The sequence below is a fragment of the Aedes albopictus genome, chromosome 1, assembly GCF_035046485.1.
Source record: "Aedes albopictus strain Foshan chromosome 1, AalbF5, whole genome shotgun sequence".
NCBI classification, from domain to species: domain Eukaryota; kingdom Metazoa; phylum Arthropoda; class Insecta; order Diptera; family Culicidae; genus Aedes; species Aedes albopictus.
In genome coordinates this window covers 200,298,178-200,322,933 of record NC_085136.1, presented here as the reverse complement: position 1 = coordinate 200,322,933, position 24,756 = coordinate 200,298,178, and the positions used below count along the sequence as shown (strand labels likewise).

General features: G+C 38.4%; 1 protein-coding gene across 1 annotated transcript in view; it reads left to right on the top strand.

The window, feature by feature from the left end:
* Positions 1-996: 996 nt before the first annotated feature.
* LOC109423481 (calexcitin-1) overlaps positions 997-24,756 on the top strand; it is a 169,127-nt gene continuing 145,367 nt past the window's right edge. Inside the window, exons 1-2 of the mRNA XM_019698454.3 lie at positions 997-1,704; positions 2,134-2,425. The gene's annotated coding sequence lies outside the window, so the exon portion shown is untranslated. The remainder of the gene's footprint in view (positions 1,705-2,133; positions 2,426-24,756) is intronic.

Here is a 24,756-nt window from a genome sequence, read left to right as displayed (position 1 = left end):
TTTGAAATTATGGTTATATTAGTAGATTATAATCAAGTTTATGTGTCTTAATTATTTACATGTACTGTTAAAATCGTATTGAATTCCTGACCATTCCTGAACCAAAATCCTATTTCCTTTCTATTTTTTCGAGAGCGTCGGTGAGTCGCTGGCATCTCGATAAATAGTGATCCCTTCCATACTATCCTTTCCCATCCACATAACGTGTTTCTTATCGTTTCAGAGACCGATCAATGGCGGTTAAGCCTAGACTTGTTAGCCAGGACACAGTGTAAATGCCTGTGCCCCATCCCGGAATCATAAAGGCCCATGGAGTGACAAAATTTCTTAGCTATGTCACTCCCAACGTTGGTGTTTAAATATACTAAAACACTTTCACTCACTCCAACACATCTGCATGATTTACTCAAATACACTTACACAATCTGAATCTTGTCGCATCACTCGCTTATAGTAATTCCCAAATCACCCCATTCCAAATATCCAACTCCTTCACACCTATGGGAGTGTCGGTGAGTCGCTGACCTCTTGTAAAGTAGGTGTCATATCATCACATCCTTTCCTATCCTCGTAACGGAGAAGATGGGCGTGGCCGGCAATGGAAGTTCTCATGTATTTTTTACTTCAACCTCTAGTTGGATAGCTGTTCCTTCCCAAATAGCATTCCATAAGCAATTAGAATAGGAGTATTAAAGTTTTAACATGACAACTTTCAGTATGCAATCTACGAATTACTCCGTTACCACGCAACGCAACGCAACGCAACGCAATGTGTATTGGATAAGCAAAGCTCGAGAAAATGTTTCTCTTTGATCATCATTAGCCGTTAAGTTTGCCGGAAAATTGAAATCGTTGTTGATTCGTCGACTGAGAGATAATTCAACAATTAACGGGCCTTTGCGTTCACACTCCAGTCGGTCCAATCAGGCAAAAAATCTGTGAAAGTGAGAAAAAACTTTTCCATTCCCTCTATATCCCGCGGGTAATTGATGTAAGAATTCTTTCGGTATGGCTCCAGAACGTCTCCAAGTATATGTAGGTAATCAGGTGCATTTACTTCGGCTTCGCGGCGGCAATCGTGCTTCTTTAACCCACTGACCTCTCGGGTGGGTGCTTATGCCAATCGTATGGGAGAATGGGTGTCGCCTCACGATTCGGGATTCTCGCGTATTCTCACACAAGAGAGTGAGTTCTCACAGGCGCAAATTTTCATGAACGTGCCCCTACGCACACGTTGTTGGGCTATCATCTGGTTGAAAGCTTTTCCCAGCCGGTTAGGCGGGTGGCAGTGGGTGGTTGGAGGGAGAGCTTTCGGATGCACCTACTAGCGTGCAGTGCGACGTCGTCGGTATGTAGGTTGCATTGGATGCTGCCCTTGTATGTGAGGTCTGTCCGGAATTGTTCAGCTGGCGCGCCTAAATAGAAGAGGGTACTATTATCATCATCGTCATCGTCAGAACCTGGAGCAGCAGCAGCATAATCATCGGTAGCCGCATCATGACATAGTCTCCTATAAAAGCATTCCCCATGCCAGAACTGGGTTGCATTCGATTTGTGTCTGGCATACCGGTTGGTGCATTTCAGTGAATCCTTGTGACGAGACAAAAGATTTCTTATCAACGTTCATCAAGGCTGTGGCCACAGTGGAATACGGCAGCCTATATAAATCCTGGGAAAAAGCTCATCACTCGGTTTTGATTGGTGGTATCAATCGTTCCGGCTTCGTCGTCTCCGCTTCTGCTGGATTGACCGATAGGATATCAGTTCTGCTGTTTCTCCCAAGCACCCTCAACAGTGGGCGAGTTGGCGTGCGACGAGTGACGGTTGGTGGTAGTGATTGTTCCAGTTTCCGGTTCGTTCCACGCGACGCACAGCATAGCTCAGTGGCATAGTGACACGGTGGGTGGATAAGGGGGTGAATTGTGGAAAACGGAAGGTGTTAAGTCTTGTCTCTGAGGAACGGGGGACATACAAGTGCCATTCCACGCCGTGTGAAAACCATTCAATCGTTGCTCGTCGAAGCGGAAGGATTGCTATCCTGCGGACATTCCCAGCACTGGTGACTCCAAGGGGACAGTTCTTTCTAATTATTTGCAAGCTAGAGAAAATTAATTGAAGTTTATATTCCATTAGTCTAAACGGGAGATAATTAGCTCATCTGAATTTACCTACTGTCGGTGGCAAACTACCTTTTCTCAAACGATAAAAAAGCTGTGTAAATCAACGAAACGTACGAGACGGTGCAAACGAAGAAATATAGTCGCGAAACGTGAGACGATTTTCGGACGGTTAAGTGATTTGAGTGAACATAAAGAACCCGGAAGGTACGAATAATTGCTAAGCTGATCGACGATAGGCTGATTGTCGCTGGTGATAGCTATTCGGAGAAAAAGGTGTAGGATTTCGCACGTTGCCGACTAATCTGGTGAGTGGTTTTGGGTTTATTTTTTCAGTGCTTATTAAAAATCATTGTGGATACCTTGGTGCGTATTTCATTGCGATAAACGTATATGCTTTTTTTTTAGTTTTTATTAACGTGTGTTTTAACTTAAATGCTAATTCTATACTCAAACGTATATGCTGTTTTCTTGATGAAATAATGTTTTTTTCAAAGTTTGCACACATACTTTTCAGAAAATATTCGTATATTCGTTTGATAATTGGAGAATACATATTTGCTCTTATAGTGCAGTGTTATTTCCATCATTATCAGCAGGTTTTCGTAATTGTGTTTCATGGAAAAGTTTTTTTCTCAACATTATGTTTTTAATACAAGTACCGTAATTTCGGGTGAAATTGATCAGTTTTTGGCACCTTATTTTCGATTATTTATCGATATGGTTAAACTCAATGCTTCAAAACAAATACGACCATGGTTTTCATCAGTCAACGAGGTTGGAACTTTTACTGCTAATCATTTTAATATAATAAATATCCTTTGAAATAAAAAAATCTGAAATTTTACTTTCGGGATTGATCAGTCAGTGAAATTCCTTTGTAAGTGTTGTAAATATGCTTTCCACCTGAATTAACCATCCCAGAATACGAAAAGCTATACAAAACTTTTTCAAGTTTACTAAACGTTTAGTTATTTAAGTTTATTATGCAATTTACATAATAATAATGTTATTACTTTCGGAAAAGTAAAATTTTATGCATAAATTTTAAAATTTATAGGACTTTTGATGCCGAAATCCGATTGAGCGAATATTTGGAAGCTCTGAACATTCATTCAAATATTCATTACATTTGCGATACAGCTTAAGTTACAAAAGTTTGAAAGTGTCTTTGAAGTTCGTCTAACACGTAGTTTGGGAAAATATTGAATTTGATACAAAAATATGTGACTAATCGGCTTGAAAACATATTTACTCATCATTAAATAACCCTTCGGCCAGATGATGGTCATTTTCCACAAATTGTTTCAAGTTTAACCCTCAAAAGCCCTAGACGAATCACTTTTTTTTAATCAGCTACTACTCAAAGACCATACAATCAAAAAATTTGAAACCAATTTTAAATTGAATGCGGTTAGTTGGTCTTCCAATATCTGGGTGTGGCATCCCCCCTGACCCCTCCCCCTTTCTGGGTATGGAGAAATGCCTTGCCACGGGGGTATTTTTCGACAATTTTATTGAATATCACACATATTATCATTCTGAAATTTGTAATGTAAAATGTATTTGGCCATAAAATGGTCCGCTAAGGAACCAGTTCCGGACATTCAGGTTTCCGGACATAATCTCCGGAGGAACTTGCTACATACTGTATACTAAGGTTCGCATTCATAATCCTTTTTTGCGGCTTCAAATATTGAATTTAGAAGTATGATGTCTTAGAAGAGTTTGTTCTACATACTTAATTCTTTATTTTAAAATTTTCACCTAGATGATTAATCCACCTAAAAGTGCAATAGGAATTCACTTTTCTCAAAAATAAAGATAGAGTATTGGAGTCTTCTACAAAGTTGCAGAAAAGGGTATTATTGGAAAGTTTGCCGAACCAACTATTACCTTATTTGCTCAACTTATGTGTTATGAGTTATGTGTCATTGTTTGTGGACGACCCCTTGTAATTGGTTTTCGGATGTAACTTTTTCTATGGATTTTTAGGATTTTTCGAGTGTTCTACAAAGTTGTTCTTTGTGATGGAATACACCTCATTCTGCATTTTTCTTCGTACTGGAATAACGCTCCAAGCGGTACAGCGCCTGCATCTCAACTTCCCAAAAATTTCAAAAAGACTATGGAGTTTTTGGTGAAATTCTCTTTATTTTTTTAATGATTATAATACTCCTTTAAAAATTATTACTGTAAACTAAGAAAATTTTCTTAGTATTTATCCGGTAGTTCATGCCGGAGATCCACTTGAAATTTCTTCAGAAACTTTTTTGGCATTAATTCAATAATTTCCTAAAGAATCCACCAGGAAGTCTTGTTGGAATTCCTCAACCAATTCCTGCTGGTAATGTACCAGGAATTCTTGGTGGACTCCTAAGAGCAATTACTGAAGAAATCTTAGCTGATATTGTTTGAAAAATTTCAGCAAGAATTCCTGAAAAAAAAGTAGAAATATCTGAAGGAATCCTAGCAAGAATCTCAGGTGATGTTTCTAGGGAATTTCCTAAAGGTATCCTTGAAAAATCTCTGGAGAAATCACAAATGGAATTCCTATAGGATCCCTTGGAGGAATTTCATGCAGCAAATGTAAAGGAAACTTTGGAGAAACCTTTGGGGCAATCTCAGCAAGAATTTTGAGAGAAATTCCATTATTAATTTGTGGAGGAATTTAAAGAGGATTTCTCAAAATACTTTTTCTTGGATTCCTCCAAAAGTTTCTCTTTGCATTTTTCTGAGCATTTCTCCAAGAATTCCTTCAGGACCTCATTTACGAAAAAAAAACTCTAGAATGTCCAGTCCACAGGAATTTCTACAAAAGTTCTTTTTGTGATTTTTACAGTTTTTTTTTTTCAAAACATTCCTCTACAAATTTCACTTCAAGTTTCCCCAAAATGCCTGCTTGGTTAAAACCACGAATTCCTCAAGTTGTTCTTCTAGTAATACCTCTTGGAATTTATCAAAGAATTCTTCTGGGATTACCTCTAGACATTCTTGTTGGGATTTATTTAATTATTATTGATTGGATTCATCCACCAACTACTACTGTAACTTCTCTTCTGTATCATCCTTCAGAGTTTCTCTTGCGCTTCTTCTAAGAATGTGTCTAGGGATTGTTTCAGGAATTCCTCTTCGTTTTCTTATTGGAAATCTCCTTCAGATTCCTTTGAGAAATTAAGTTGAAATTGATTCAGATTTCTCGAGGAATTCGTGGTGGGAAACCTCTTGGAAGTCTTGCTGGAATTCCTCAAGCCATTATTGACAGAAATTATTCAGCAATTCCTGGAGGATTCTTAAAAGCATTTACAGCAAAATATCATCTGGAAATGCTTGTGAAATCCCAGCAGAAATGCTTGGAGAAATCCTGGTAGGAGTTCCTGAAGGAATCACAGCAAGAATTCATAGAAATATTCCGGGAGGATTTGAATAAACTGTAGAGTGTTTCTTAAAGGGACATTCCTTGCCGAGCGAAGAATCCCAGCAGAAACTTCTAGCACAATCTCATCAGACATTCCTGGAGGAATTCTAAAAAGATTTCTCAAAAGATTTCTCCAGCAATTTTTTAGGGATGACTGCTGGGATTCCTCTGAAGATCCCTCTGGAATTTCTCCTTGAAATTCTTCTCCAAGGATACCTCTAGGAATTCCTTTTGCAATACATCCAATAAACAACAGGGATTCTAAAAATACCTTCTGAAATTTCTTAAGGAATTCTTGCTGAGATTTCCATGGAATATCTCCAATAAATATAAATATTGCTCTTTAAAGTCCTGCAGGAATTACTGGAGGATTACCTGCAGATATTGCATTGGAATCCCAGAAAAAACTAGAAAGGTACCTACCTGAAATATCTAGAAAAAACCCCAGTAGAAGTCCTGGAGCAATTCCAGCAGTAGTTCCTAATATACTCTCAAGAGGATTCCCAGTAGGAATTACTTATTTCTGGAGAAATCCATGATAAAGTACAGCAGGAATTACTGGAGGAGTCCCAGCAAGAAATTCCTATTGATAATGCAAGAAGAATTGAGGAGTCCAGGTGCAAAGAGGTGTAAGTGACCATTTTGTTGATTTTGAGCTGAGCATATAAAAAAATTCTTATAATTTTAAGCTTTTATGAACTTTTTCAAGATTATTTTTACGATGAATTGCAATGAATGAGAGAAAATTGGGTCCATTTTGAAACCATATACATTTTGCGTGGGAGGAAAAATTAATGGAAAACTTTGTTTACTCAAATTTTGTTTACTCGAAAGTATATTTTTGTCACTTTCACCCATTTGCTTCTAACTTCTCTTAATTCTTGTGTGAGTCCTTGCAGAAATTTATGGAAGAATCTCAAGACCAATTGCTGGAAGATTTCTTGGTCAAAACCTCTGAAAGAAGCACAGGAGGAATTTCTGGGAGATTCCATGGAGAAATCCCTTCAAATGTCGCAATGAGAATTTCTGCAGGAATCCCAGGGGATGTTCTTGTAGGATTTTTGAGAACGAAATCTGAATGTATCCCGGAGAAATTCCTGAAGGAACCCTTGAAGCTATTTCTTCAGCAATCCCCACAGGAATCGCTTAGAGAAGCTCATCAGGTTTTTCTGTAGACATTCCTCTTGCAATTTTCCTAATGAGTTTTAAACATATTTTTATACATATTCCTTCTGTGCTACCTTCAAGGACTCCTCCAGAGATTTCTCCAAGGTATGCTATAGAAATTCTGCTTGCGATTCATTTATAGATCTCTTCATGGATTCCTTAAGATTTTTTTTCTAAGAGTACCTACCAGCAGAAACTCCAACTAGAATTTCTCCAGGAATGTTTCCAGCATCACTTCGGGAGAAATCTCAGTAATAATGCCTAAAGGAATTTCAAGTTGCTTCCCAGCTGGAAAATTTGTAAGAATATTTCCGAAATAATCGTCATGTAAATCCCCGAGGGAATCAAAACGAGATTTTTTTTTTTGAAAGAATCACAGTTGTAACCACTAGCGTGGCCAGATGTTCCTTTTTTACTCGTTCTTCAGGAACAAACAAGAGAATGAGAATCATGGAAAAGATGGAACTTACTCTCACTTCTATTCCTCTATTTCTCATGATTATAGAAAAGAATGAATGAGAAATAGATATAAGCCGGATCTAATGGGTGCCCAGGACCGAAAGTAGTAAGTAAGTAGTGACTGTAATTGGTTGAGGTATTCCAGCAATAATTTCTGCAAAAACCATGGAAATTTTCCAAGTATACTTCAGGATGGCCTTTTAGGCTTTCACCCCCAAGTTGAGATGCAGTCGCTGTTCCACTTGGAGCGTTATTCCAGTACGAAGAAAAAAGCAGAATGAGGTGTATTCCATCACAAAGAACAACTTTGTTAAACACTAAAACAATCCTAATAATCCATAGAAAAAGTTACATCCGAAAACCAATTACAAGGGGTCGTCCACAAACAATGACACATAACTCATAACAGCAAATAAGGTAATAGTTGGTTCGGCAAACTTTCCAATAATACCCTTTTCTGCAACTTTGTAGAAGACTCCAATACTCTATCTTTATTTTTGAGAAAAGTAAATTTCTATTGCACTTTTAGGTGGATTAATCATCTAGGTGAAAATTTTAAAATAAAGAATTAAGTATATAGAACAAACTCTTCTAAGACATCATACTTCTAAATTCAATATTTGAAGCCGCAAAAAAGGATTATGAATGCGAACCTTAGTATACAGTATGTAGCAGGTTCCTCCGGAGATTATGTCCGGAAACCTGAATGTCCGGAACTGGTTCCGTAGCGGACCATTTTATGGCCAAATACATTTTACATTACAAATTTCAGAATGATAATATGTGTGATATTCAATAAAATTGTCGAAAAATACCCCCGTGGCATTTCTCCATACCCAGAAAGGGGGAGGGGTCAGGGGGGATGCCACACCCAGATATTGGAAGACCAACTAACCGCATTCAATTTAAAATTGGTTTCAAATTTTTTGATTGTATGGTCTTTGAGTAGTAGCTGATTAAAAAAAAGTGGTTCGTCTAGGGCTTTTAAGGGTTTAAGTCGTTATTTTTAACAACCTCCAAATGGCCCTCTCGTCGATCAATTTCACCCCACTTATCAATCACACCCGAAATCACGGTATCAGGGTCTCAGTTACGAGCTGCAATTTATGATCAGTTAAGTTTGAATTTTCAGATAACTCACGATATTTCATGTAAGTTAATGTCATTGATTTCAATTTTAAGCCACCTTTGATCTCGTACCTTTGTGATCTCACAAATTAAAGTTTTGGACAAATTGTTGTTTTTTTTTAAAGATTTTTCATCGTTTCAATAACCTGTAGCGAATGAAACTTGTACGTGGAAAAATCAGGAAAATATTAATTATTGTTAGCAGTTATGTACACATAACATATCACCGAACACCAACTTTAAAAATGTATTTATAATCGTAAAACCCTCAACATTTAAAAAATGGCCTATTCTTAAAAACACTATTTTTGTTGTCGAGCTTTGACACTCTGTTTTAAATATCTTCAAAGGTTAAAGAATTCCGTTCTCTACTAGAGCTACCTCGTCTTTAGGTTTGATCACATTTCCAGTTAAAAAAATGAATTATCAACTTAATGAATGTACTTATTAAGAGTGCTAGAGAGCTACAGTTGAGAAATTTGTATGGAATTTCCATTTTTTTTGCGCTCCGCCCCGAAAGGCATATATTCACAAACACTTACAATAACAATAAAAATGCATGCTCACATGAACTGCCATATAAATATGTTGAAGATATAAATAAATCCCATATAAAAAAATCATAAATGGTTGTAAGTTTCTATAGAGAAACCATCTTATAGTCTCTAATAGTTTGGTGATTTTGGCCTTCTAAGAGAGAAAATTACTTGTAGGTACTTTCACATAAAAACTATAATAACCGCTAAAACTTTTCTTTTTTTTTTAAAAATAAGCGGGATGTCAAGTTCGGCAAATTCGTGTGTTTTACCATTTTAAATAACTTTGTTGAAAATGGGAAAAATGTAGACTCAATTCTAGGAAAGTTATTTCGCAAAAATCCTTTTCAAGTGGCTGATAATAAGAACCGTTACGTACCTTAAAAAGTAACGGAGTTACAAACTTTGCGTCTTCGGCAAAGTTGCTTCAAACAACATTTTCCACAAAAGCTCCTTATTATAGTGAAAAATTTACTCGAAGTCATCATTAGGGGTACTCACTAAACAGATTAAATTGCTGCGTAAGCCATGATTTTCTGCTTAATTGAAATGTTTCATAATTTTGCGAATAAAATAATCAAAGATTGCCTTGGTGATCGCGACGTTCAATCAGTTTAATCAGCTTACGCTGTTAAGTGAATCCCCCTATTGTTAAAAAGTTATTAATTAAGGTTCCAATGACGGAATCAGCCACTGTGCATCGTCGAGAAACGTCAGCGTGTTGCACTCTTCCCGTAGAGTGTAACTGGCAGTATTCGGAAGTGTACCGGACACGGATGCTGTCGATGGACATTCACGGTCGCTGAAGATGCGGCTGGTTCATCGCTGGTGTCGTATCTTCGGTAATCGACGACTGGGGATCTCCAGGGTGTAACATTGTAACAACTTGTGATGACGCGCTTTGCAGTTATCAACTCCACAAACTGTGGCATTGCATGGCCACTTTTCGTGTGGAATCAGGCAGCGACGGCAAAGGTTATAAAAAGGCTCAGGCAAAGGCTTCATAATCGGATTCTCCGTCAAAAAATTGGTCGAAATCCAAAATTTCATAAGTTTTGGTGGCTGGGAACTATTTTTAAATGTATTTAAAGTTTGTATGGGGAAATTTTTTTGTTCGGGGCGCACTGCCATTTTATCGAATGAACTGTCATTCTATCCACAGAAATTAAATTTGTTTTGTTTATTTAACCATCAAAACAAAGGAATTGGATTGCAATAAAATCACGTTATGCTCCGAAAAATGAGCTTTTTCGATTGGAATTATAGCAATATTTCATTCACTAAACAACCCAATTGCTTGAATCCCTCGCAATCCATCATATTATGCCCCTCCGTCATACACAACCAGAGATGCCAGATTATTTTTATCAAAAATCTGTATCAATACAGATTTTTCTGTATCGCCGTTTCTCAGGGTATAGCAGACACAGAGCGTCCTAGATTTCAATAGAAACTAACAAAAATGTACTACTTTTTGACGGATTAAAATTTTTACTGGTTTTTATTTTTCTAAAACATGGGTGAAAATGTACAAATTTCCATAAATTCTTTAAAGTTTAAGCAGCAATTTATAAAGTTTCCATTGATTTTACTGAAAATTACTCCAATATTTATGGTCTCTGGAGAAATCTGTATCAAACTTCAAAAATCTGTATTTTTCTGTACTCTGCATCTTGTCTGTATAGAAGGTAAAACATCTGTATAATACAGAAAAATCTGTATATCTGGCATCTCTGTACACAACAGACACGGCTTTGGTTGATAGCTTGATAGCCTACACTCACGCTGCTTGTCTCCTCATTCTTGTCGCGATAATTTTTTCTATTGGGTTCCGTTGAATGGGCGTTGATGAAACCCTTTTCCTTTCCTTTAGGCTTCTCTGGCTTTGTGGACGGCTCTGCGTAGAGCTTGACCTTGCTAGCGGCAGACACAATTGTGGTCATATAGGTGCCGAGAGCACGCAAGTCTACTACTGGAACGTGTCGCTGATACATAGCCCAGTTCAGCTTAATATTAGCTGGCAATTTGTCCACCAAAACCTGGAGTAGTGATGGATTGGACTAATGGGTTTCCTTATCCATAGACTGCAGCTGGCTACAGAGGTTCTGCACAACGAGTCCGAAACTGATGAGACTTTCCAATTTATCTGCATTTGGTGCCGCAGTAGAATACACCTTGCTCATCAAGAATTTCACTATTAATTCCAGGCGTCCGTATAGGGTTTCCAAGGTGGCCTGGACATAATCTGTGGTCAAGGTTGCGACCATTCATTTGCAAAGGTTTACATTCATTTGCTATTATCTCAGTTCAGAAGCATGCTATCGAAAAACAATGTATGTATGAATTTAACCTTGTAATTTTATCTGAAAGTTTGCCGAATAACATTGGGGTCGCAAACGTATACCAAAGTCGTGAGCGAGCTGTGAAGGCAACTCTCCACGCCGTGAATGTAAATTTCATTCACGCTGTGGAAAGTTGCCTTCACAGCTCGCTCACGACTTTGGAATGCGTGTGCGACCCCAATGTTATTCGGCAAACTTTCAGATAAAACTACAAGGTTAAATTCATACATACATTGTTTTTCGATAGCATGCTTCTGAACTGAGATAATAGCAAATGAATGTAATTTTTTGCAAATGAATGGTTGCAACCTTGTCTGTGGTACGGATGACGAATGGTAAAGATGCCCCAAACTACTTCCTTCGCATTCCCCTTCAGGCTGCGTTGCAGTCGCATAAGATTTTGTCGTCGGTATATCCACACATTCGAGTCGAGTTGTTGTAACTGCTCATGATCAATGGCCACTCTATGGGATTACCTGAAAACTCCGGTAGCTCCTTGGGCACGAGGTGCCTAGTGGCGATTTGCTGCGAACTCGGTCTATAATGCCTGGCTGATGGATCAGGAACCGCTCGCTGTGACACTTCTGGCGTAACGGTTGGCTTTGGGACACTCGGCACACTCACAACGAGTCCCTACTGGGTATCTGCGCGGAGACTGTGCCTATCTACCTTCATATTGAGCCGCTTGAAACGAAACATGCAAGCTTGACGTACCTGTATCTGACATGTACTTAGGCTGATGAACTTAGGAAATGTCAGCTGCTACGTGATTGGTGGTACGAGAAATCTGCTTTTCCTGCACCGGAGTACTGAATGTTGTCGGTAGCGATGGAGGGGAGGGGGGCAGAATATGAATTCGCCAGGCCCTGACCCGACCGAGGTACTAATATTCCCCAAGAAGCGATATAGTTAAAGTTTTACGAACCTGTAGCTGCTACAGATGTATTGGAAACATCAATCGGAACTGCACCGCCACACGAACTACCAGCGGATGTTTTGGGGTCAATTTCAACAACTGGCGCGGCACCGATGGGATCTTGACTCGTCCCGGATTCAGCTTGCTTCGAGTGCTGGAATGACTTTTCCGGCTTACACCATGATTTGATCGTTGACGAATTTCGCGCCAACTCGACCAGTGGTTGGCAACACCCTCTCAGAATCGAATGAAACTTGGTGGGCATAAAGACTAGGTTTTTATAAGCAACTTTGCATACTTAAATTTTCGAAAATTTTCAAGAGTAATATTTGAAGAGGGCCTAACTTTTTTTCGAAGAATTTTTTAAAATCGATGTAACTCAAAAATGACAAGACCTATAGAAAAGTGTTGTATGGGGGACTTTTAGAGAATTGTCCAAGCTTTCATGAAAAAATATTTTAAAAATTCTAAATACATTTTTACATGCTAAAAAATATATTTTTAAAATTAAAAGTCAATTTACAGAAAATGCCCACTTTTTTATGTTTTGAAATTTTTTTCCAAGAAAGTCAATATTGTTGCCTAACTTTCCTCCATACATCACAAGATGGGCACTTTTAAGGAAAAAAAGTTTTTTTAACAAAAACTTTTTCATGTTGTTTTTTTTAGCGTGTTGCGCATTAACTCGTACAGGATGTATCAAGAATCCTTATACCCATTTAATAACACTCAATGGGCATTACAACTTTGTTTGATTGGGTGCCTTCTTTTTGTTGGCGTTACATCCCAACTGGAATAGAACCTGTTGTCTCAGCTTGTTTTGATATCTGAATGCTTAAAACAGCATTCTGTTTGCTGAAATTGTATTATTGTGTGCCTAGAACTAACATCATTATTAAAAGCGAATGATAAAGAATCGGTTTTATTTCAACAATGGCTAACCACTGATCAATGCAATTTGGAAACTATTACTAAGACTATAGACGAGTTTGTTCCGTATTTTGTAGAAAAAGTTGATAAGCTTATAACTCATGATTTCATTTATAAAGAACAATCCTCATTTTTGCGGGATAAAAAAGAATCTCTTAAACAGGGTGAAGTATGAAGTATTAACAATTTGTGACTTTTCAGAAAATTATTCATTTATCATTCAAAATTCAGCTCAAGGTTACCATTGGAATAATTCTCAAGCTACCATTCACCCCTTTGAAGTGTACTACAGAAAAGAAAATAAGTTGGAAAACTTGAGCTTTATAATAATATCTGAAGTACTTACACACGATACAACAGCAGTTCAGTTATTTATATCAAAACTGCTGGATTTCATTAAACAATCGATTGATTCCTCAAAAATTACTTTCATGTCAGATGGAGCAGCAGCTCATTATAAGAACAAAAAAAAAATTGCCAGTTTGTGCAGTTTTCGGTCCAATTATGGATTGGAAGCAGAATGGCACTTCTTCGCAACTTCACATGGCAAAGGTCCATGTGACGCTGTTGGAGCTACTCTCAAGCGAATGGCAAAACGAGCAAGTCTTGCTCGAGATTATGGAAGCACAATCACAACTCCTCGAGAACTGTATGACTGGGCAGTTAAACAGTCAGATATACATATAACAAAATTGAATTTCTGCTTTATTTCAAATAAACAATATGCAAAAATGACGGATGAACTTGAAGAACTATACACATACAGTCACGTAAAAACAATTCCTGGTACACAAAAATTTCGTTCATTTGTGCCAATTTCTGAAAGTCAAATTGAAGCGAAGAAGTTTTCGAATTCAAAAGATAATCCAAAAAAGTTTACTTTGTTTCAGATAGACTAAAGATCTAATATTCAAAAAAACGTTACTATAGAATGTATAAAAGAAGGATCTATATATTGTAGAAAAGAAAATAATTGAATACACATATACATATGTACATATTTCATCAATACACAAGCGTTTTCATTGATATAAAACCCTAAAAGTAAATTTGTCTTGAGCCCTTTCCAATGTCAAGCACGTTAAGATATTTAAAAAGTAGTTGAGCCCATTAAGTTTTAATGGATTGTCATTAGGATTCTGGATACATTACTGTACGAGTTAATGCACAACATGCAAAAAAAAATAAAATGAAAAGTTTTTTTTAGAAATTTTTTTTTTCTTAAAAGTGCCCATCTTGTGATGTATGGAGGAAAGTTAGGCAACTATATTGTCTTTCTTGGGAAAAAAAATTCAAAACATAAAAAAGTGGGCTTTTTCTGTAAATTGATTTTTAATTTTGAAAAAATATTTTTAAGCGTGTAAAACATTTTTTTTATATTTTTAAAATATGTTTTCTTGGAAGCTTGGACAATTCCCTAAAAGTCCCCCATACATCACTTTTTTGTACAACTTATCATATTCGAGTTATATTTTTTGTGAAAAAACGGCTAATGTGCAACACGCTAAAAAAACTAACATGAAAAAGTTTTTGTTAGAAAAACTTTTTTTCCTTAAAAGTGCCCATCTTGTAATGTATGGAGGAAAGTTAGGTAACAATATTGACTTTCTTGGAAAAAAATTTCAAAACATAAAAAAGTGGGCATTTTCTGTAAATTGACTTTTAATTTTAAAAATATATTTTTTAACGTGTAAAAATGTATTTAGAATTTTTGAAATATTTTTTCATGAAAGCTTGGACAATTCTCTAAATGTCCCCCATACATCACTTTTTTGTACATCTTATCATATTCGAGTTATTTTTTTGTGAAAAAAAACGGTTAAAAAACTTTGACTCTTTTTAAATGTTAGTCTAGGTTAATTTTGAAAAAAACAAAATATGCAAAGTTGCTTGAAAAGGTAAAGTCTTGAAACCTACAAAATTTCATAACATTCTGAGGGGGTGCTGCCAACCCCGAAGACGAGTTGGTGCGAAATTCGTCCGTTTCTTTTCCTGCATCACCTCGTACTTCTTATTAATATACCGTTTGGCAATATCCAGCTTCTCTTTTTTTTTTAATTTTTATCTAGTTCATTTATTTGGGGCTCAATCGCGTATAACGCTTTACGGAGCCGAAGATCTTTCTTTGTACTTAATAGTATACACTATACATAGTAATAACTTTTTAATGATATCTGTTAGTAATGGGTGGAAGCCAGGGTACTCGTGGCAGCTCGAGGTTAGAAGGTCACATTTTGAGGGATGGACAGGGTAAGGATTGGGCCAAAGGTTTCACTGCTGCTCATCCGGGGGTAAATCGCATCTTGCTAGCGAATTCGGTGCCTTGTGGTGTTGGTACCAACTTGTTGTGGGACTTGGTCTTCCGGATGGCCAGGAGTAGCTTGGTAACACAAAGAGGACAAAACAGAGAAAAAAAAACTGGAGAAGAAAACACAAGCGAATTAAACTTTTATACCAGCAGAGCGAAGAAAGTCGAAAATACATCCCATATATGTGACATCGCGGGTCCCCAACACATCTCTCACAAGAACAAAGGGTTGTCTACCTCGGGCCTCAAGGGTATCCAAAAGTAGTGCTCTGGAGGCGTCATTATCCGGGCATTGCCAAACTACGTGGTCGATGTCATCGTAACCGGAACCGCACTTAGTACAAATATTGCTCAACGCGAGGTTAATCCTGTGTAAATGCGCGTCTAGCGAGTAATGGTTGGACATAAGTCTTGACATCACGCGAATGAAATTGCGACTTACATCCAGACCATACCACCACACTCGCAAAGAAACATTAGGAATAATGGAATGTAACCACCGTCCCAGCTGGCCATCTCGCCAATCATTTTGCCAACTTTGAAGAGAACTCTGGCGAACAAAATGGAAAAATTCATCATGTGAAATTCTTCTATCATAGATCTCACCTTCCTGTGCGCCCACCTTTGCGAGAGAGTCCGCCTTCTCATTGCCATAAATTGAGCAATGTGAGGGGACCCATACAAAGGTAATCTTGTAGGATCTTTCGACCAGTGCACCCATCTGCTCCCTTATTTTTGTAAGAAAGTAAGATGGATGTTTTACAGGTTTCATCGACCGGAGTGCCTCAATCGAACTAAGGCTATCCGAGAAGATGAAGAAATGGTCTACGGGCATGTTGGAAATCATCCCCAAAGCGAAATTGATTGCTGACAGCTCAGCAACATAAACCGAACAAGGTTCCTGAAGTTTGCGGAAGGCGGTGAAATTTTCATTGAAGACACCGAAACCAGTGGATCCATTTATGCGAGACCCATCAGTGAAGAATCTCTTACAGGAATTGACATTTTGGTACTTTTCGTTAAAAATGCGAGGAATAGATAGACATCGAAGTTGATCTGGTATTCCATGAATAGCTTGTTTCATGGACAGATCGTATTTAACAGAGGAACTGTCATTAGTGAAGTGTACACGAGGAGGATTATAACTTGGTAGGCTTATGTCAGATGACATGTAGAACAGATAGATTCTCATGAATTTTGATTGAGTGTTCAGACTGAGCATTTCTTCGAAGTTTTCAATGACAAGTGTTTTGCTCACTCCACACTTGATAAGTAACCTTAGCGAGAGTTCCCAGAATCGGTTCTGGAGAGGTTTCACCCCTGCCAGGACCTCTAGGCTCGCATTATGCGTTGAGTGCATACAACCGAGAGCAATACGCAAACAACGGTATTGAATTCGTTCCAACTTTATTAGGTGGCAGTTTGCTGCTGAGTGGAAGCAGAAAGAGCCATACTCGAGAACAGAGAGAATAGTCGTTTTGTAAAGTTTTATGAGGTCTTCCGGGTGAGCACCCCACCATGTTCCGGTAATTGTGCGTAGAAAATTGATCCTTTGTTGACATTTTTGCACCAAATACTTGATTTGGGTACCCCAAGTGCCTTTTGAATCAAACCAGACCCCAAGGTATTTCGAAGTCAAAGACTGGTCGATTTCTATTCCCAAAAGATTGAGTTTCAGTTGGGCTGGGTTCCGCTTTCTAGAAAACACAACCAATTGAGTTTTTTGCGGAGCAAACTCGATCCCCAAATCTCTTGCCCAGATTGACAGATTATTTAGAGAATTTTGCAATGGTCTTTGCAACATTTCTGCATGTGGGCCTTTTAGAGAAACCACAGCATCATCTGCAAGTTGTCTTAGCGTGCATTGTCCTTCCAAGCAACTATCAATGTCTTTCACGTAAAAAATATAAAGCAAGGGACTTAAACATGAGCCTTGGGGTAGGCCCATGTAACTAATTCTGGAAGTTGTCAGTTGTCCGAGATTGAAGCTCATATGTTTTTCTGACAACAAATTATACAAGAAATTATTTAAAATTCCTGGAAGTCCACTATTGTGCAGTTTTTCTGACAATATTCCTATGGAAACTGAATCAAAGGCGCCCTTAATATCCAAGAAAACTGAAGCCAGTTGCTCCTTTTCCGCAAAGGCCAGTTGAATATCTGTTGAAAGCAACGCTAGACAATCGTTTGTTCCTTTGCCCTTGCGAAACCCGAACTGTGTATTTGAAAGCAAATCATTCGATTCAACCCAATGGTCGAGTCGTGATAGGATCATTTTTTCTAACAATTTCTTAAACATGATAACATAGCAATTGGGCGGTATGAATTATGATCAGACGCTGGTTTACCAGGCTTTTGAATAGCTATTACTTTGACCTGTCTCCATTCTGGCGGAACAATGTTATTCTCCATCAATGAGTTGAACAGGTCCAGTAATCGTCTTTTCGCGATACCTGGGAGATTTTTGAGAAGATTGAACTTGATCATATCGCGTCCCGGAGCGGAATTGTTTGATGAAAGAAGAGCCATAGAAAATTCCAGCATAGTGAATGGTCTGTCCAGAGAACCGTCTCCTGAGGATGTTTCCCAAGAAATCGGTTGTGCTGGGACTGAGTCTGGGCAGACCTTTTTCGCGAAGCTAAATATCCAACGGTTGGAGTATTCGTCACTCTCATTAGAAGAAGAGCGGTTTCGCATGTTGCGAGCCACTCTCCAAAGCGTTGTCATTGAAGTTTCTCTAGAGAGTCCCTCAATGAAGTGTCGCCAATAACTACGCTTCTTCGCTTTCAGCAGGTTCTTCAGCTGTCTTTCGAGCTTAGTATACTCTTGAAAAAGATCTGAAGTACCATGCCTACGAAAAGCTTTGAAAGCATCAGATTTTTTAAGATACAACTGGGTGCAATCATCATCCCAGCCTAGTGTGGCGGGTCTTCTTTTGAAAGTTGCACTTGGAACTCGTCGTTTTTGTGATTGTAATGCACTCTTGTATATCAGTTCTGATAGGAATCGATATTCATCCAAAGGTGGGAGGGGGTTGAATGATTCGATGCCAAAAGATACCGCTTCTGCATATTTTTGCTAATCGATATTCCTTGTGAGGTCAAAAGGAACCTGAATTGGTTGGTCTGACCTTTCACTATTATGCTTTATGGTGGTTATAATGGGCAAGTGATCACTACCATGAGGATCCTCGATTACCTTCCACAAGCAATCGAATGATAGTGAACTTGACCCCAGTGATAGGTCGAGACGACTTTCTTTGCCGTCAGATGCAATACGTGTCACTTCACCTGTATTTAAAATGTTCAAATTGAAATCGTCGCACAAATCATAGAAAATGGCCGCTCTATTATCGTCACATGGTTCGCCCCACCCTGTACCATGTGCGTTCATATCACCCAGAATTAAAACTGGATGTGATAGTGTATCCAGCTTCTCCTGCATGGTCCTTTTTCGACGCTTCCGTTCTTCTTCCACTATCTACCTCTGCAAAGCCGTCTCCACAAACTCGGTTCTATGGTTAGAGAATGCTTCAAGCTGCAGAGTTTATTGATTTTAGTTATATAATGGTGTTTGTCAACTTATTTTAACTTACGAATTAAGTCCTTCTTGTAACCTTTGTGTTCACTGTCCGCAACTATTTCTAACAAATGTGTATGTATCTGTAGAACAATTTATGATATTTACATATTTTAATTTCTTTTAAGTAGATTTCGGTACTCACAAGTTCAAAAAACTATTAGAAATATTAAGTATAATTTAGGGTTTAATGTGTACTAACTTTAAGAAAACGTTTCGTATATGTAGAGTACTTTTTTTTTCTATCAATGTTTCTATTTTGTTTTATCCCAGTCATACCCATCAGTAACAGCTACGTTGTTCATGGTTGCGTATGCAAGGTAGTCCACTTTTTTAATCAGCATAGTGGTGGTGCGCGCGGTGGGCCTACTATCCAACGGTTATAATGTTATCCTATGTGCCTTCTTTGCTTGGACTTCGTAACATAAGTATATGCATGTTTGGACGTTAAACCCCGAAAAAAAAAATGCGCCATAAAGTCCAGGGACATTATGACCTCGGACGTTATGATACTTCCCCTCTGAGCCAAACTATGCAATACTTGTACGTAGCTGTATCAAGTAAGAATTAGGTGACATGCTTTAAATACATAGGGTTGTTCTTGACCAGAAACGTTCTTGAGTCGTGCCGACAATGTGCTATGAATTATGATATCCAGATGTGATAGCTTTACACGTGTCAACCTAGCCGTAATGCATGCTTGGTTCGGTACCATGAACAGTGGAAGAGTGCAATGATTAGCAAAACCAAGCTTAGTTCTACAGCGATACATAGTAGTTTTTATAACCTAGAAAACCCTCTAGCTGGGACAGGAAGCACGTTCAATTAATTATTCCACTCCATTAATTTTCTCTAATGAACACTTGTTTCCCCGGTCCTACAGCTAGAGGATTTCACCAAAACGACCAACGATGATTGTAGCTGCAAATCACGTTCGCACTTTCTTCCCGAACAAGTAACAGACAGGGTTAGTTCATTTCAAAACCAACCCCAAACGCCAAGGGTCTGGCTGCGTGGTGGATACACTTCCCGGGTACACAGTCGCTCTCATAAATTCTCATAACCCAAAGGAAGGACAACCCCTTCGGCACTCTTTCCGGACTACTGGAGGAAAAGCGTACTGACCTGCCTTAAATTACGTTTGCGACTTGAAAACTCTCTTAACAATCAAAACTTGCTCGCTAATGCCAGTTTGCATGACTCGTTTCGAAACGTATAGAGTTTTATTGTTTCTACACTTTGGAGCACAATTAAGAGACGCTGCTACTACTGGCTGGTCCGTATCGTTCAGAGCGGAACCTGTTTCCACCCACTCGTCTTGCCAACATAGACTTGCCAAAGAAGTTTTCCTTTCAGCCTTTGGTGGTGAGGATGCCTACTAAAACAACATGATACTTCGAAAAGTGGCAAAAAGAGGAAAACATTCATTCAGAAAGCTGTTGAACGCAAAAAAGTAACCAAGCAGAATAAACACACTATACTAAAGGAACTTTTTACAAGTTTTCTTCGTTTTTGTTTGATTTGAATGTTTTGGTTGAAGGTGGAAGTGCTTTTTCTCCTTTGAAATAAAGTAAGGTTTCTCAAAGAGATCACAATGGATTCACAACCACTTAATGCTTTCAAGACTTTAACGTTAACTGATTGTTGCATGACGTAGATAATATAAATTATATTATGTAATATTTCTAAAAATGTTAATACTCAAAAATGGCCATTCTAAATCATATTATATCGAAATCCATTGCGACTCCGTTGTATTTAATGTGGACTTGGATTGGTTCTGTATTGGTTTTGAATGAACTATGGTTTGAGATTTGGTTGGATTTACATTTGTTTTCAATCGGATTTTGATTGAATTTGGATTATAATTGGATTGGATTTACATTTGTTTTCAATCGGTTTTTAATTGGATTTGGATTGGATTTGGATTGGATTTGGATTGGATTTGGATTGGATTTGGATTGGATTTGGATTGGATTTGGATTGGATTTGGATTGGATTTGGATTGGATTTGGATTGGATTTGGATTGGATTTGGATTGGATTCGGATTGGAATTGGATTGGATTTGGATTTGGATTGGATTTGGATTTGGATTGGATTTGGGTTGGATTTGGATTGGATTTGGATTGGATTTGGATTGGATTTGGATTGGATTTGGATTGGATTTGGATTGGATTTGGATTGGATTTGGATTGGATTTGGATTGGATTTGGATTGGATTTGGATTGGATTTGGATTGGATTTGGAATGGATTTGGATTGGATTTGGATTGGATTTGGATTGGATTTGGATTGGATTTGGATTGGATTTGGATTGGATTTGGATTAGATTTGGATTAGATTTGGATTGGATTTGGATTGGATTTGGATTGGAATTGGATTTAGATTGGATTTGGATTGGATTTGGATTGGATTTGGATTGGATTTGGATTGGATTTGGATTGGATTTGGATTGGATTTGGATTGGATTTGGATTGGATTTGGATTGGATTTGGATTGGATTTGGATTGGATTTGGATTGGATTTGGATTGGATTTGGATTGGATTTGGATTGGATTTGGATTGGATTTGGATTGGATTTGGATTGGATTTGGATTGGATTTGGATTGGATTTGGATTGGATTTGGATTGGATTTGGATTGGATTTGGATTGGATTTGGATTGGATTTGGATTGGATTTGGATTGGATTTGGATTGGATTTGGATTGGATTTGGATTGGATTTGGATTGGATTTGGATTGGATTTGGATTGGATTTGGATTGGATTTGGATTGGATTTGGATTGGATTTGGATTGGATTTGGATTGGATTTGGATTGGATTTGGATTGGATTTGGATTGGATTTGGATTGGATTTGGATTGGATTGGAGGTTTCTAGGCATTCTAATGGGACTACGGTGGTTTGAGGGACGCTTTTATAGTTTGAAGTGGGTTTTAAGAAAGATTCAAAAGGCCTTAAGGGCGATTCCGGGAGGGTCTCAGGAGCCTTTAAATGCCGTTGTCACAATGGGTTTCCGGGGCGTTTCAAGTAATTTCAGAGAGATTCAGGGGGTTGCAGGAACGTTTTCAGGGCGTTCCGAAAGGTTTTGAGAGTGTTTGAAAGCATTCCTGAGGCTTTTCAAGGGGTTTTCAGGTGCGTTAAAGGGGGTTTGGGAACCTTTTAAAAGTGTTGCGAGGAGTTTAAGGGGCATTCTAAATTGATTATGATGATTTGAAGGGTGTTTCAACGGGATTGTGGAGGTTTCATAGGTGTTTTAAGACATTTCAGAGACGTTTCAAGGAGTTTTAAGGGATTTGTGAAGGGGTCTCTGAAAATTCTTTGAACTTAGGGGGATCCCCTAAACCCCTTATCGTAGTTAAGGCCCAAGGTCTCGACGAAGTTCCGAACCTGGCCTTAAAAGTAGTTATTGCAGAGGCTTCCGGGATGTTCAGATCTGCTATGCAGAAATGTCTGGAATTTTGGAAGCGTAAGAGCCTGGTACTTGGAGACTTCCAAGTACCCACTGAATACCCCTGGAACCCCTTAAAGCATCCCTAAGGCCCCTGGAACCACCTTGAGATCAACTGAAACGCCCCTGAGGCCCCCTAAAGCGCGCCTGAGACCCATGGATCCCCATGAAGTCCTCAGAGAGTACTCTTAAAACCCCTTAAATCTTCCGGAGACCTCCTGGTTTCCACTAAAACCCTTTGCGACCCCCATATAAGGCCCCTGAGATCTCCTAGTGCTGTTACTGGGACTCTCTGAAACACCTCTGCAATCTCTCTTGTTCTCCTCCATGAATTAAAGAGCATAAAAACATCCTACATAAAAATATGAATAGTAGAGAGAATAATCAAAAATGTTAGTCCATTTTGACAATAATTTCTCAAGTTAATTTTTTTTTATAACAAAGTTGCTAAAACTTGGAATGGCTCCAATTTTTAAACCAATTACAGGCACACGGTCTTTTTGCTGACATTAGTGACCGGAAGTCGTTATAAGAAGACCCGGCCACTTGTCTGTAAACTGCGCACGGCACAAAAAAGCTCCCAATCGGCTTATTGTCCACTAGGTACCCCCACCTACCCATCTTTGCTTTGAATTCCCCACAAACTGCAAGCACTCTACTCTGCCGGAAGTAAACGGAAAAGCACTTTACCTATAGTACCGCACCACTATTGCTGAGCACTGGACACAACCCGTCGAGGACACACAGGTGCAGTCAATCGTCCATATTTTCTACTTCGTTCTCGTTGAAAGTGTCACCCCTAAAGGTGATTGGTGAGTTCCAAATTTTCTGTCGTCGTAGGGGATAGGTGCTTAGAATGAGACGCTTGTGCTGATAGTTTTCAGGAGAAATTTGTGTTCTAAAAGCATTGTAAATACCATTGACAAACACAGTAAATATGAAAATTTGAAGCATTGAAGTATTGAAATATAAATTGAAGTGTTTCATCAATTAGTATTCAACTCAACTGATCTTACATTTTTGTTATGTAGTTTCAAATATATTGATATTTGAAAATGCAATTTTTATATTGGTTATTGATTTAGTACGAAGACAATTGGGTTTTTAAATTTTTTAAAAGTATTGATTTTTTGTTTTTATACGAAAGAGCACCTTTTTCTGAGTCACTATGATTTTTTTCAGATTTTTAAAACTTTGTTATGGTACTTAAAGTCAATTTCAAAGAGATTTTTTAAAATCACCTTTTGACAGCTGGGTTACTGTTTGACAGCTCCGCCCAGGACAAACTGCGACGAGGGGTGATTCGACAAATCGCTCCCAAAAAAACTACAAATTGATTTTTAAATAGGTTTCCGGACTCCAAAATTCATGCAAATTTGGATTTCGGCTCAGTTTGACATGCAGATTTGGAATATCGAATTATCTCAACACCGTTGAAGAAGCCAATTGTAAACGAAACATATATGTTGGTTATGGGATTTTGCTTCACTAAATCAAATTTTAAAATTATTTAAAAATCTCCTTATTTCTGATTACTCACCCTTTGTACAATCGATCCTTGTTTCCCCACTTGAGCTTGATGTCACCAAGGTGGCTTTATATCATCATCATCATGTTGGTCGTCCATTGCCGTCGTTGTGCAATGCTGATAGCCATAAGCTCTGCCGAAGGAAAACTAGCTTACTCAAAGAAAAAAGAGCAACACCTCTACCACAGCTACTGCACGTGTTTCGGGTTCTGACACACAGTTAACGTGGTCGAAGGTCGGGTAGGGCAGCTGACGGATAGATATCCGCCTTCACAAAATTTAAATTCACTGCCGAACAATGGTTTGTGCGGTAATGTAGGGTTGAAACATGAGTTGCCGCAGAATAGAGACTGGTTACTTTATCGAGAAAACTGGAAGTGAAAAACTCAGTAAAAACACAAGCTCTCAATATTAGGCGCTCTAGTTCAAGTGGAATGTCGATTTTGGGCGCTGGCTTCCTTTGGCGTTGGCTTGGCCATGGAAACATACATCGTGAATACATTACCAGATTTTAATGCATCAGAGCCATGGAAAATCATGGACGAAAATGGCTTTCCTGAAAAACTTACTAGACTGATCAAAGCAACGATGGACGGTACGAAAAACTGCGTAAGGGTTTCGGGTGAACTATCCAGTTCATTCGAATCTCTTCGGGGACTGCGACAAGGTGACGGACTCTCATGCCTACTGTTTCGGGAGAAAATCTGGGCACTTGGTACAACACTGGCACTTTTCCTATGCATTTTCGAACGCTTTGTCCTTCGACCGACCGATTACAGACAAAAACTTGCTCGGAGAGTTAAGCGAAACGTGCACTTCACTGGGTTACAGCTTTTATTGAACTTAACTTTTTGTTGTTGTTGCATTTTATTTACATTG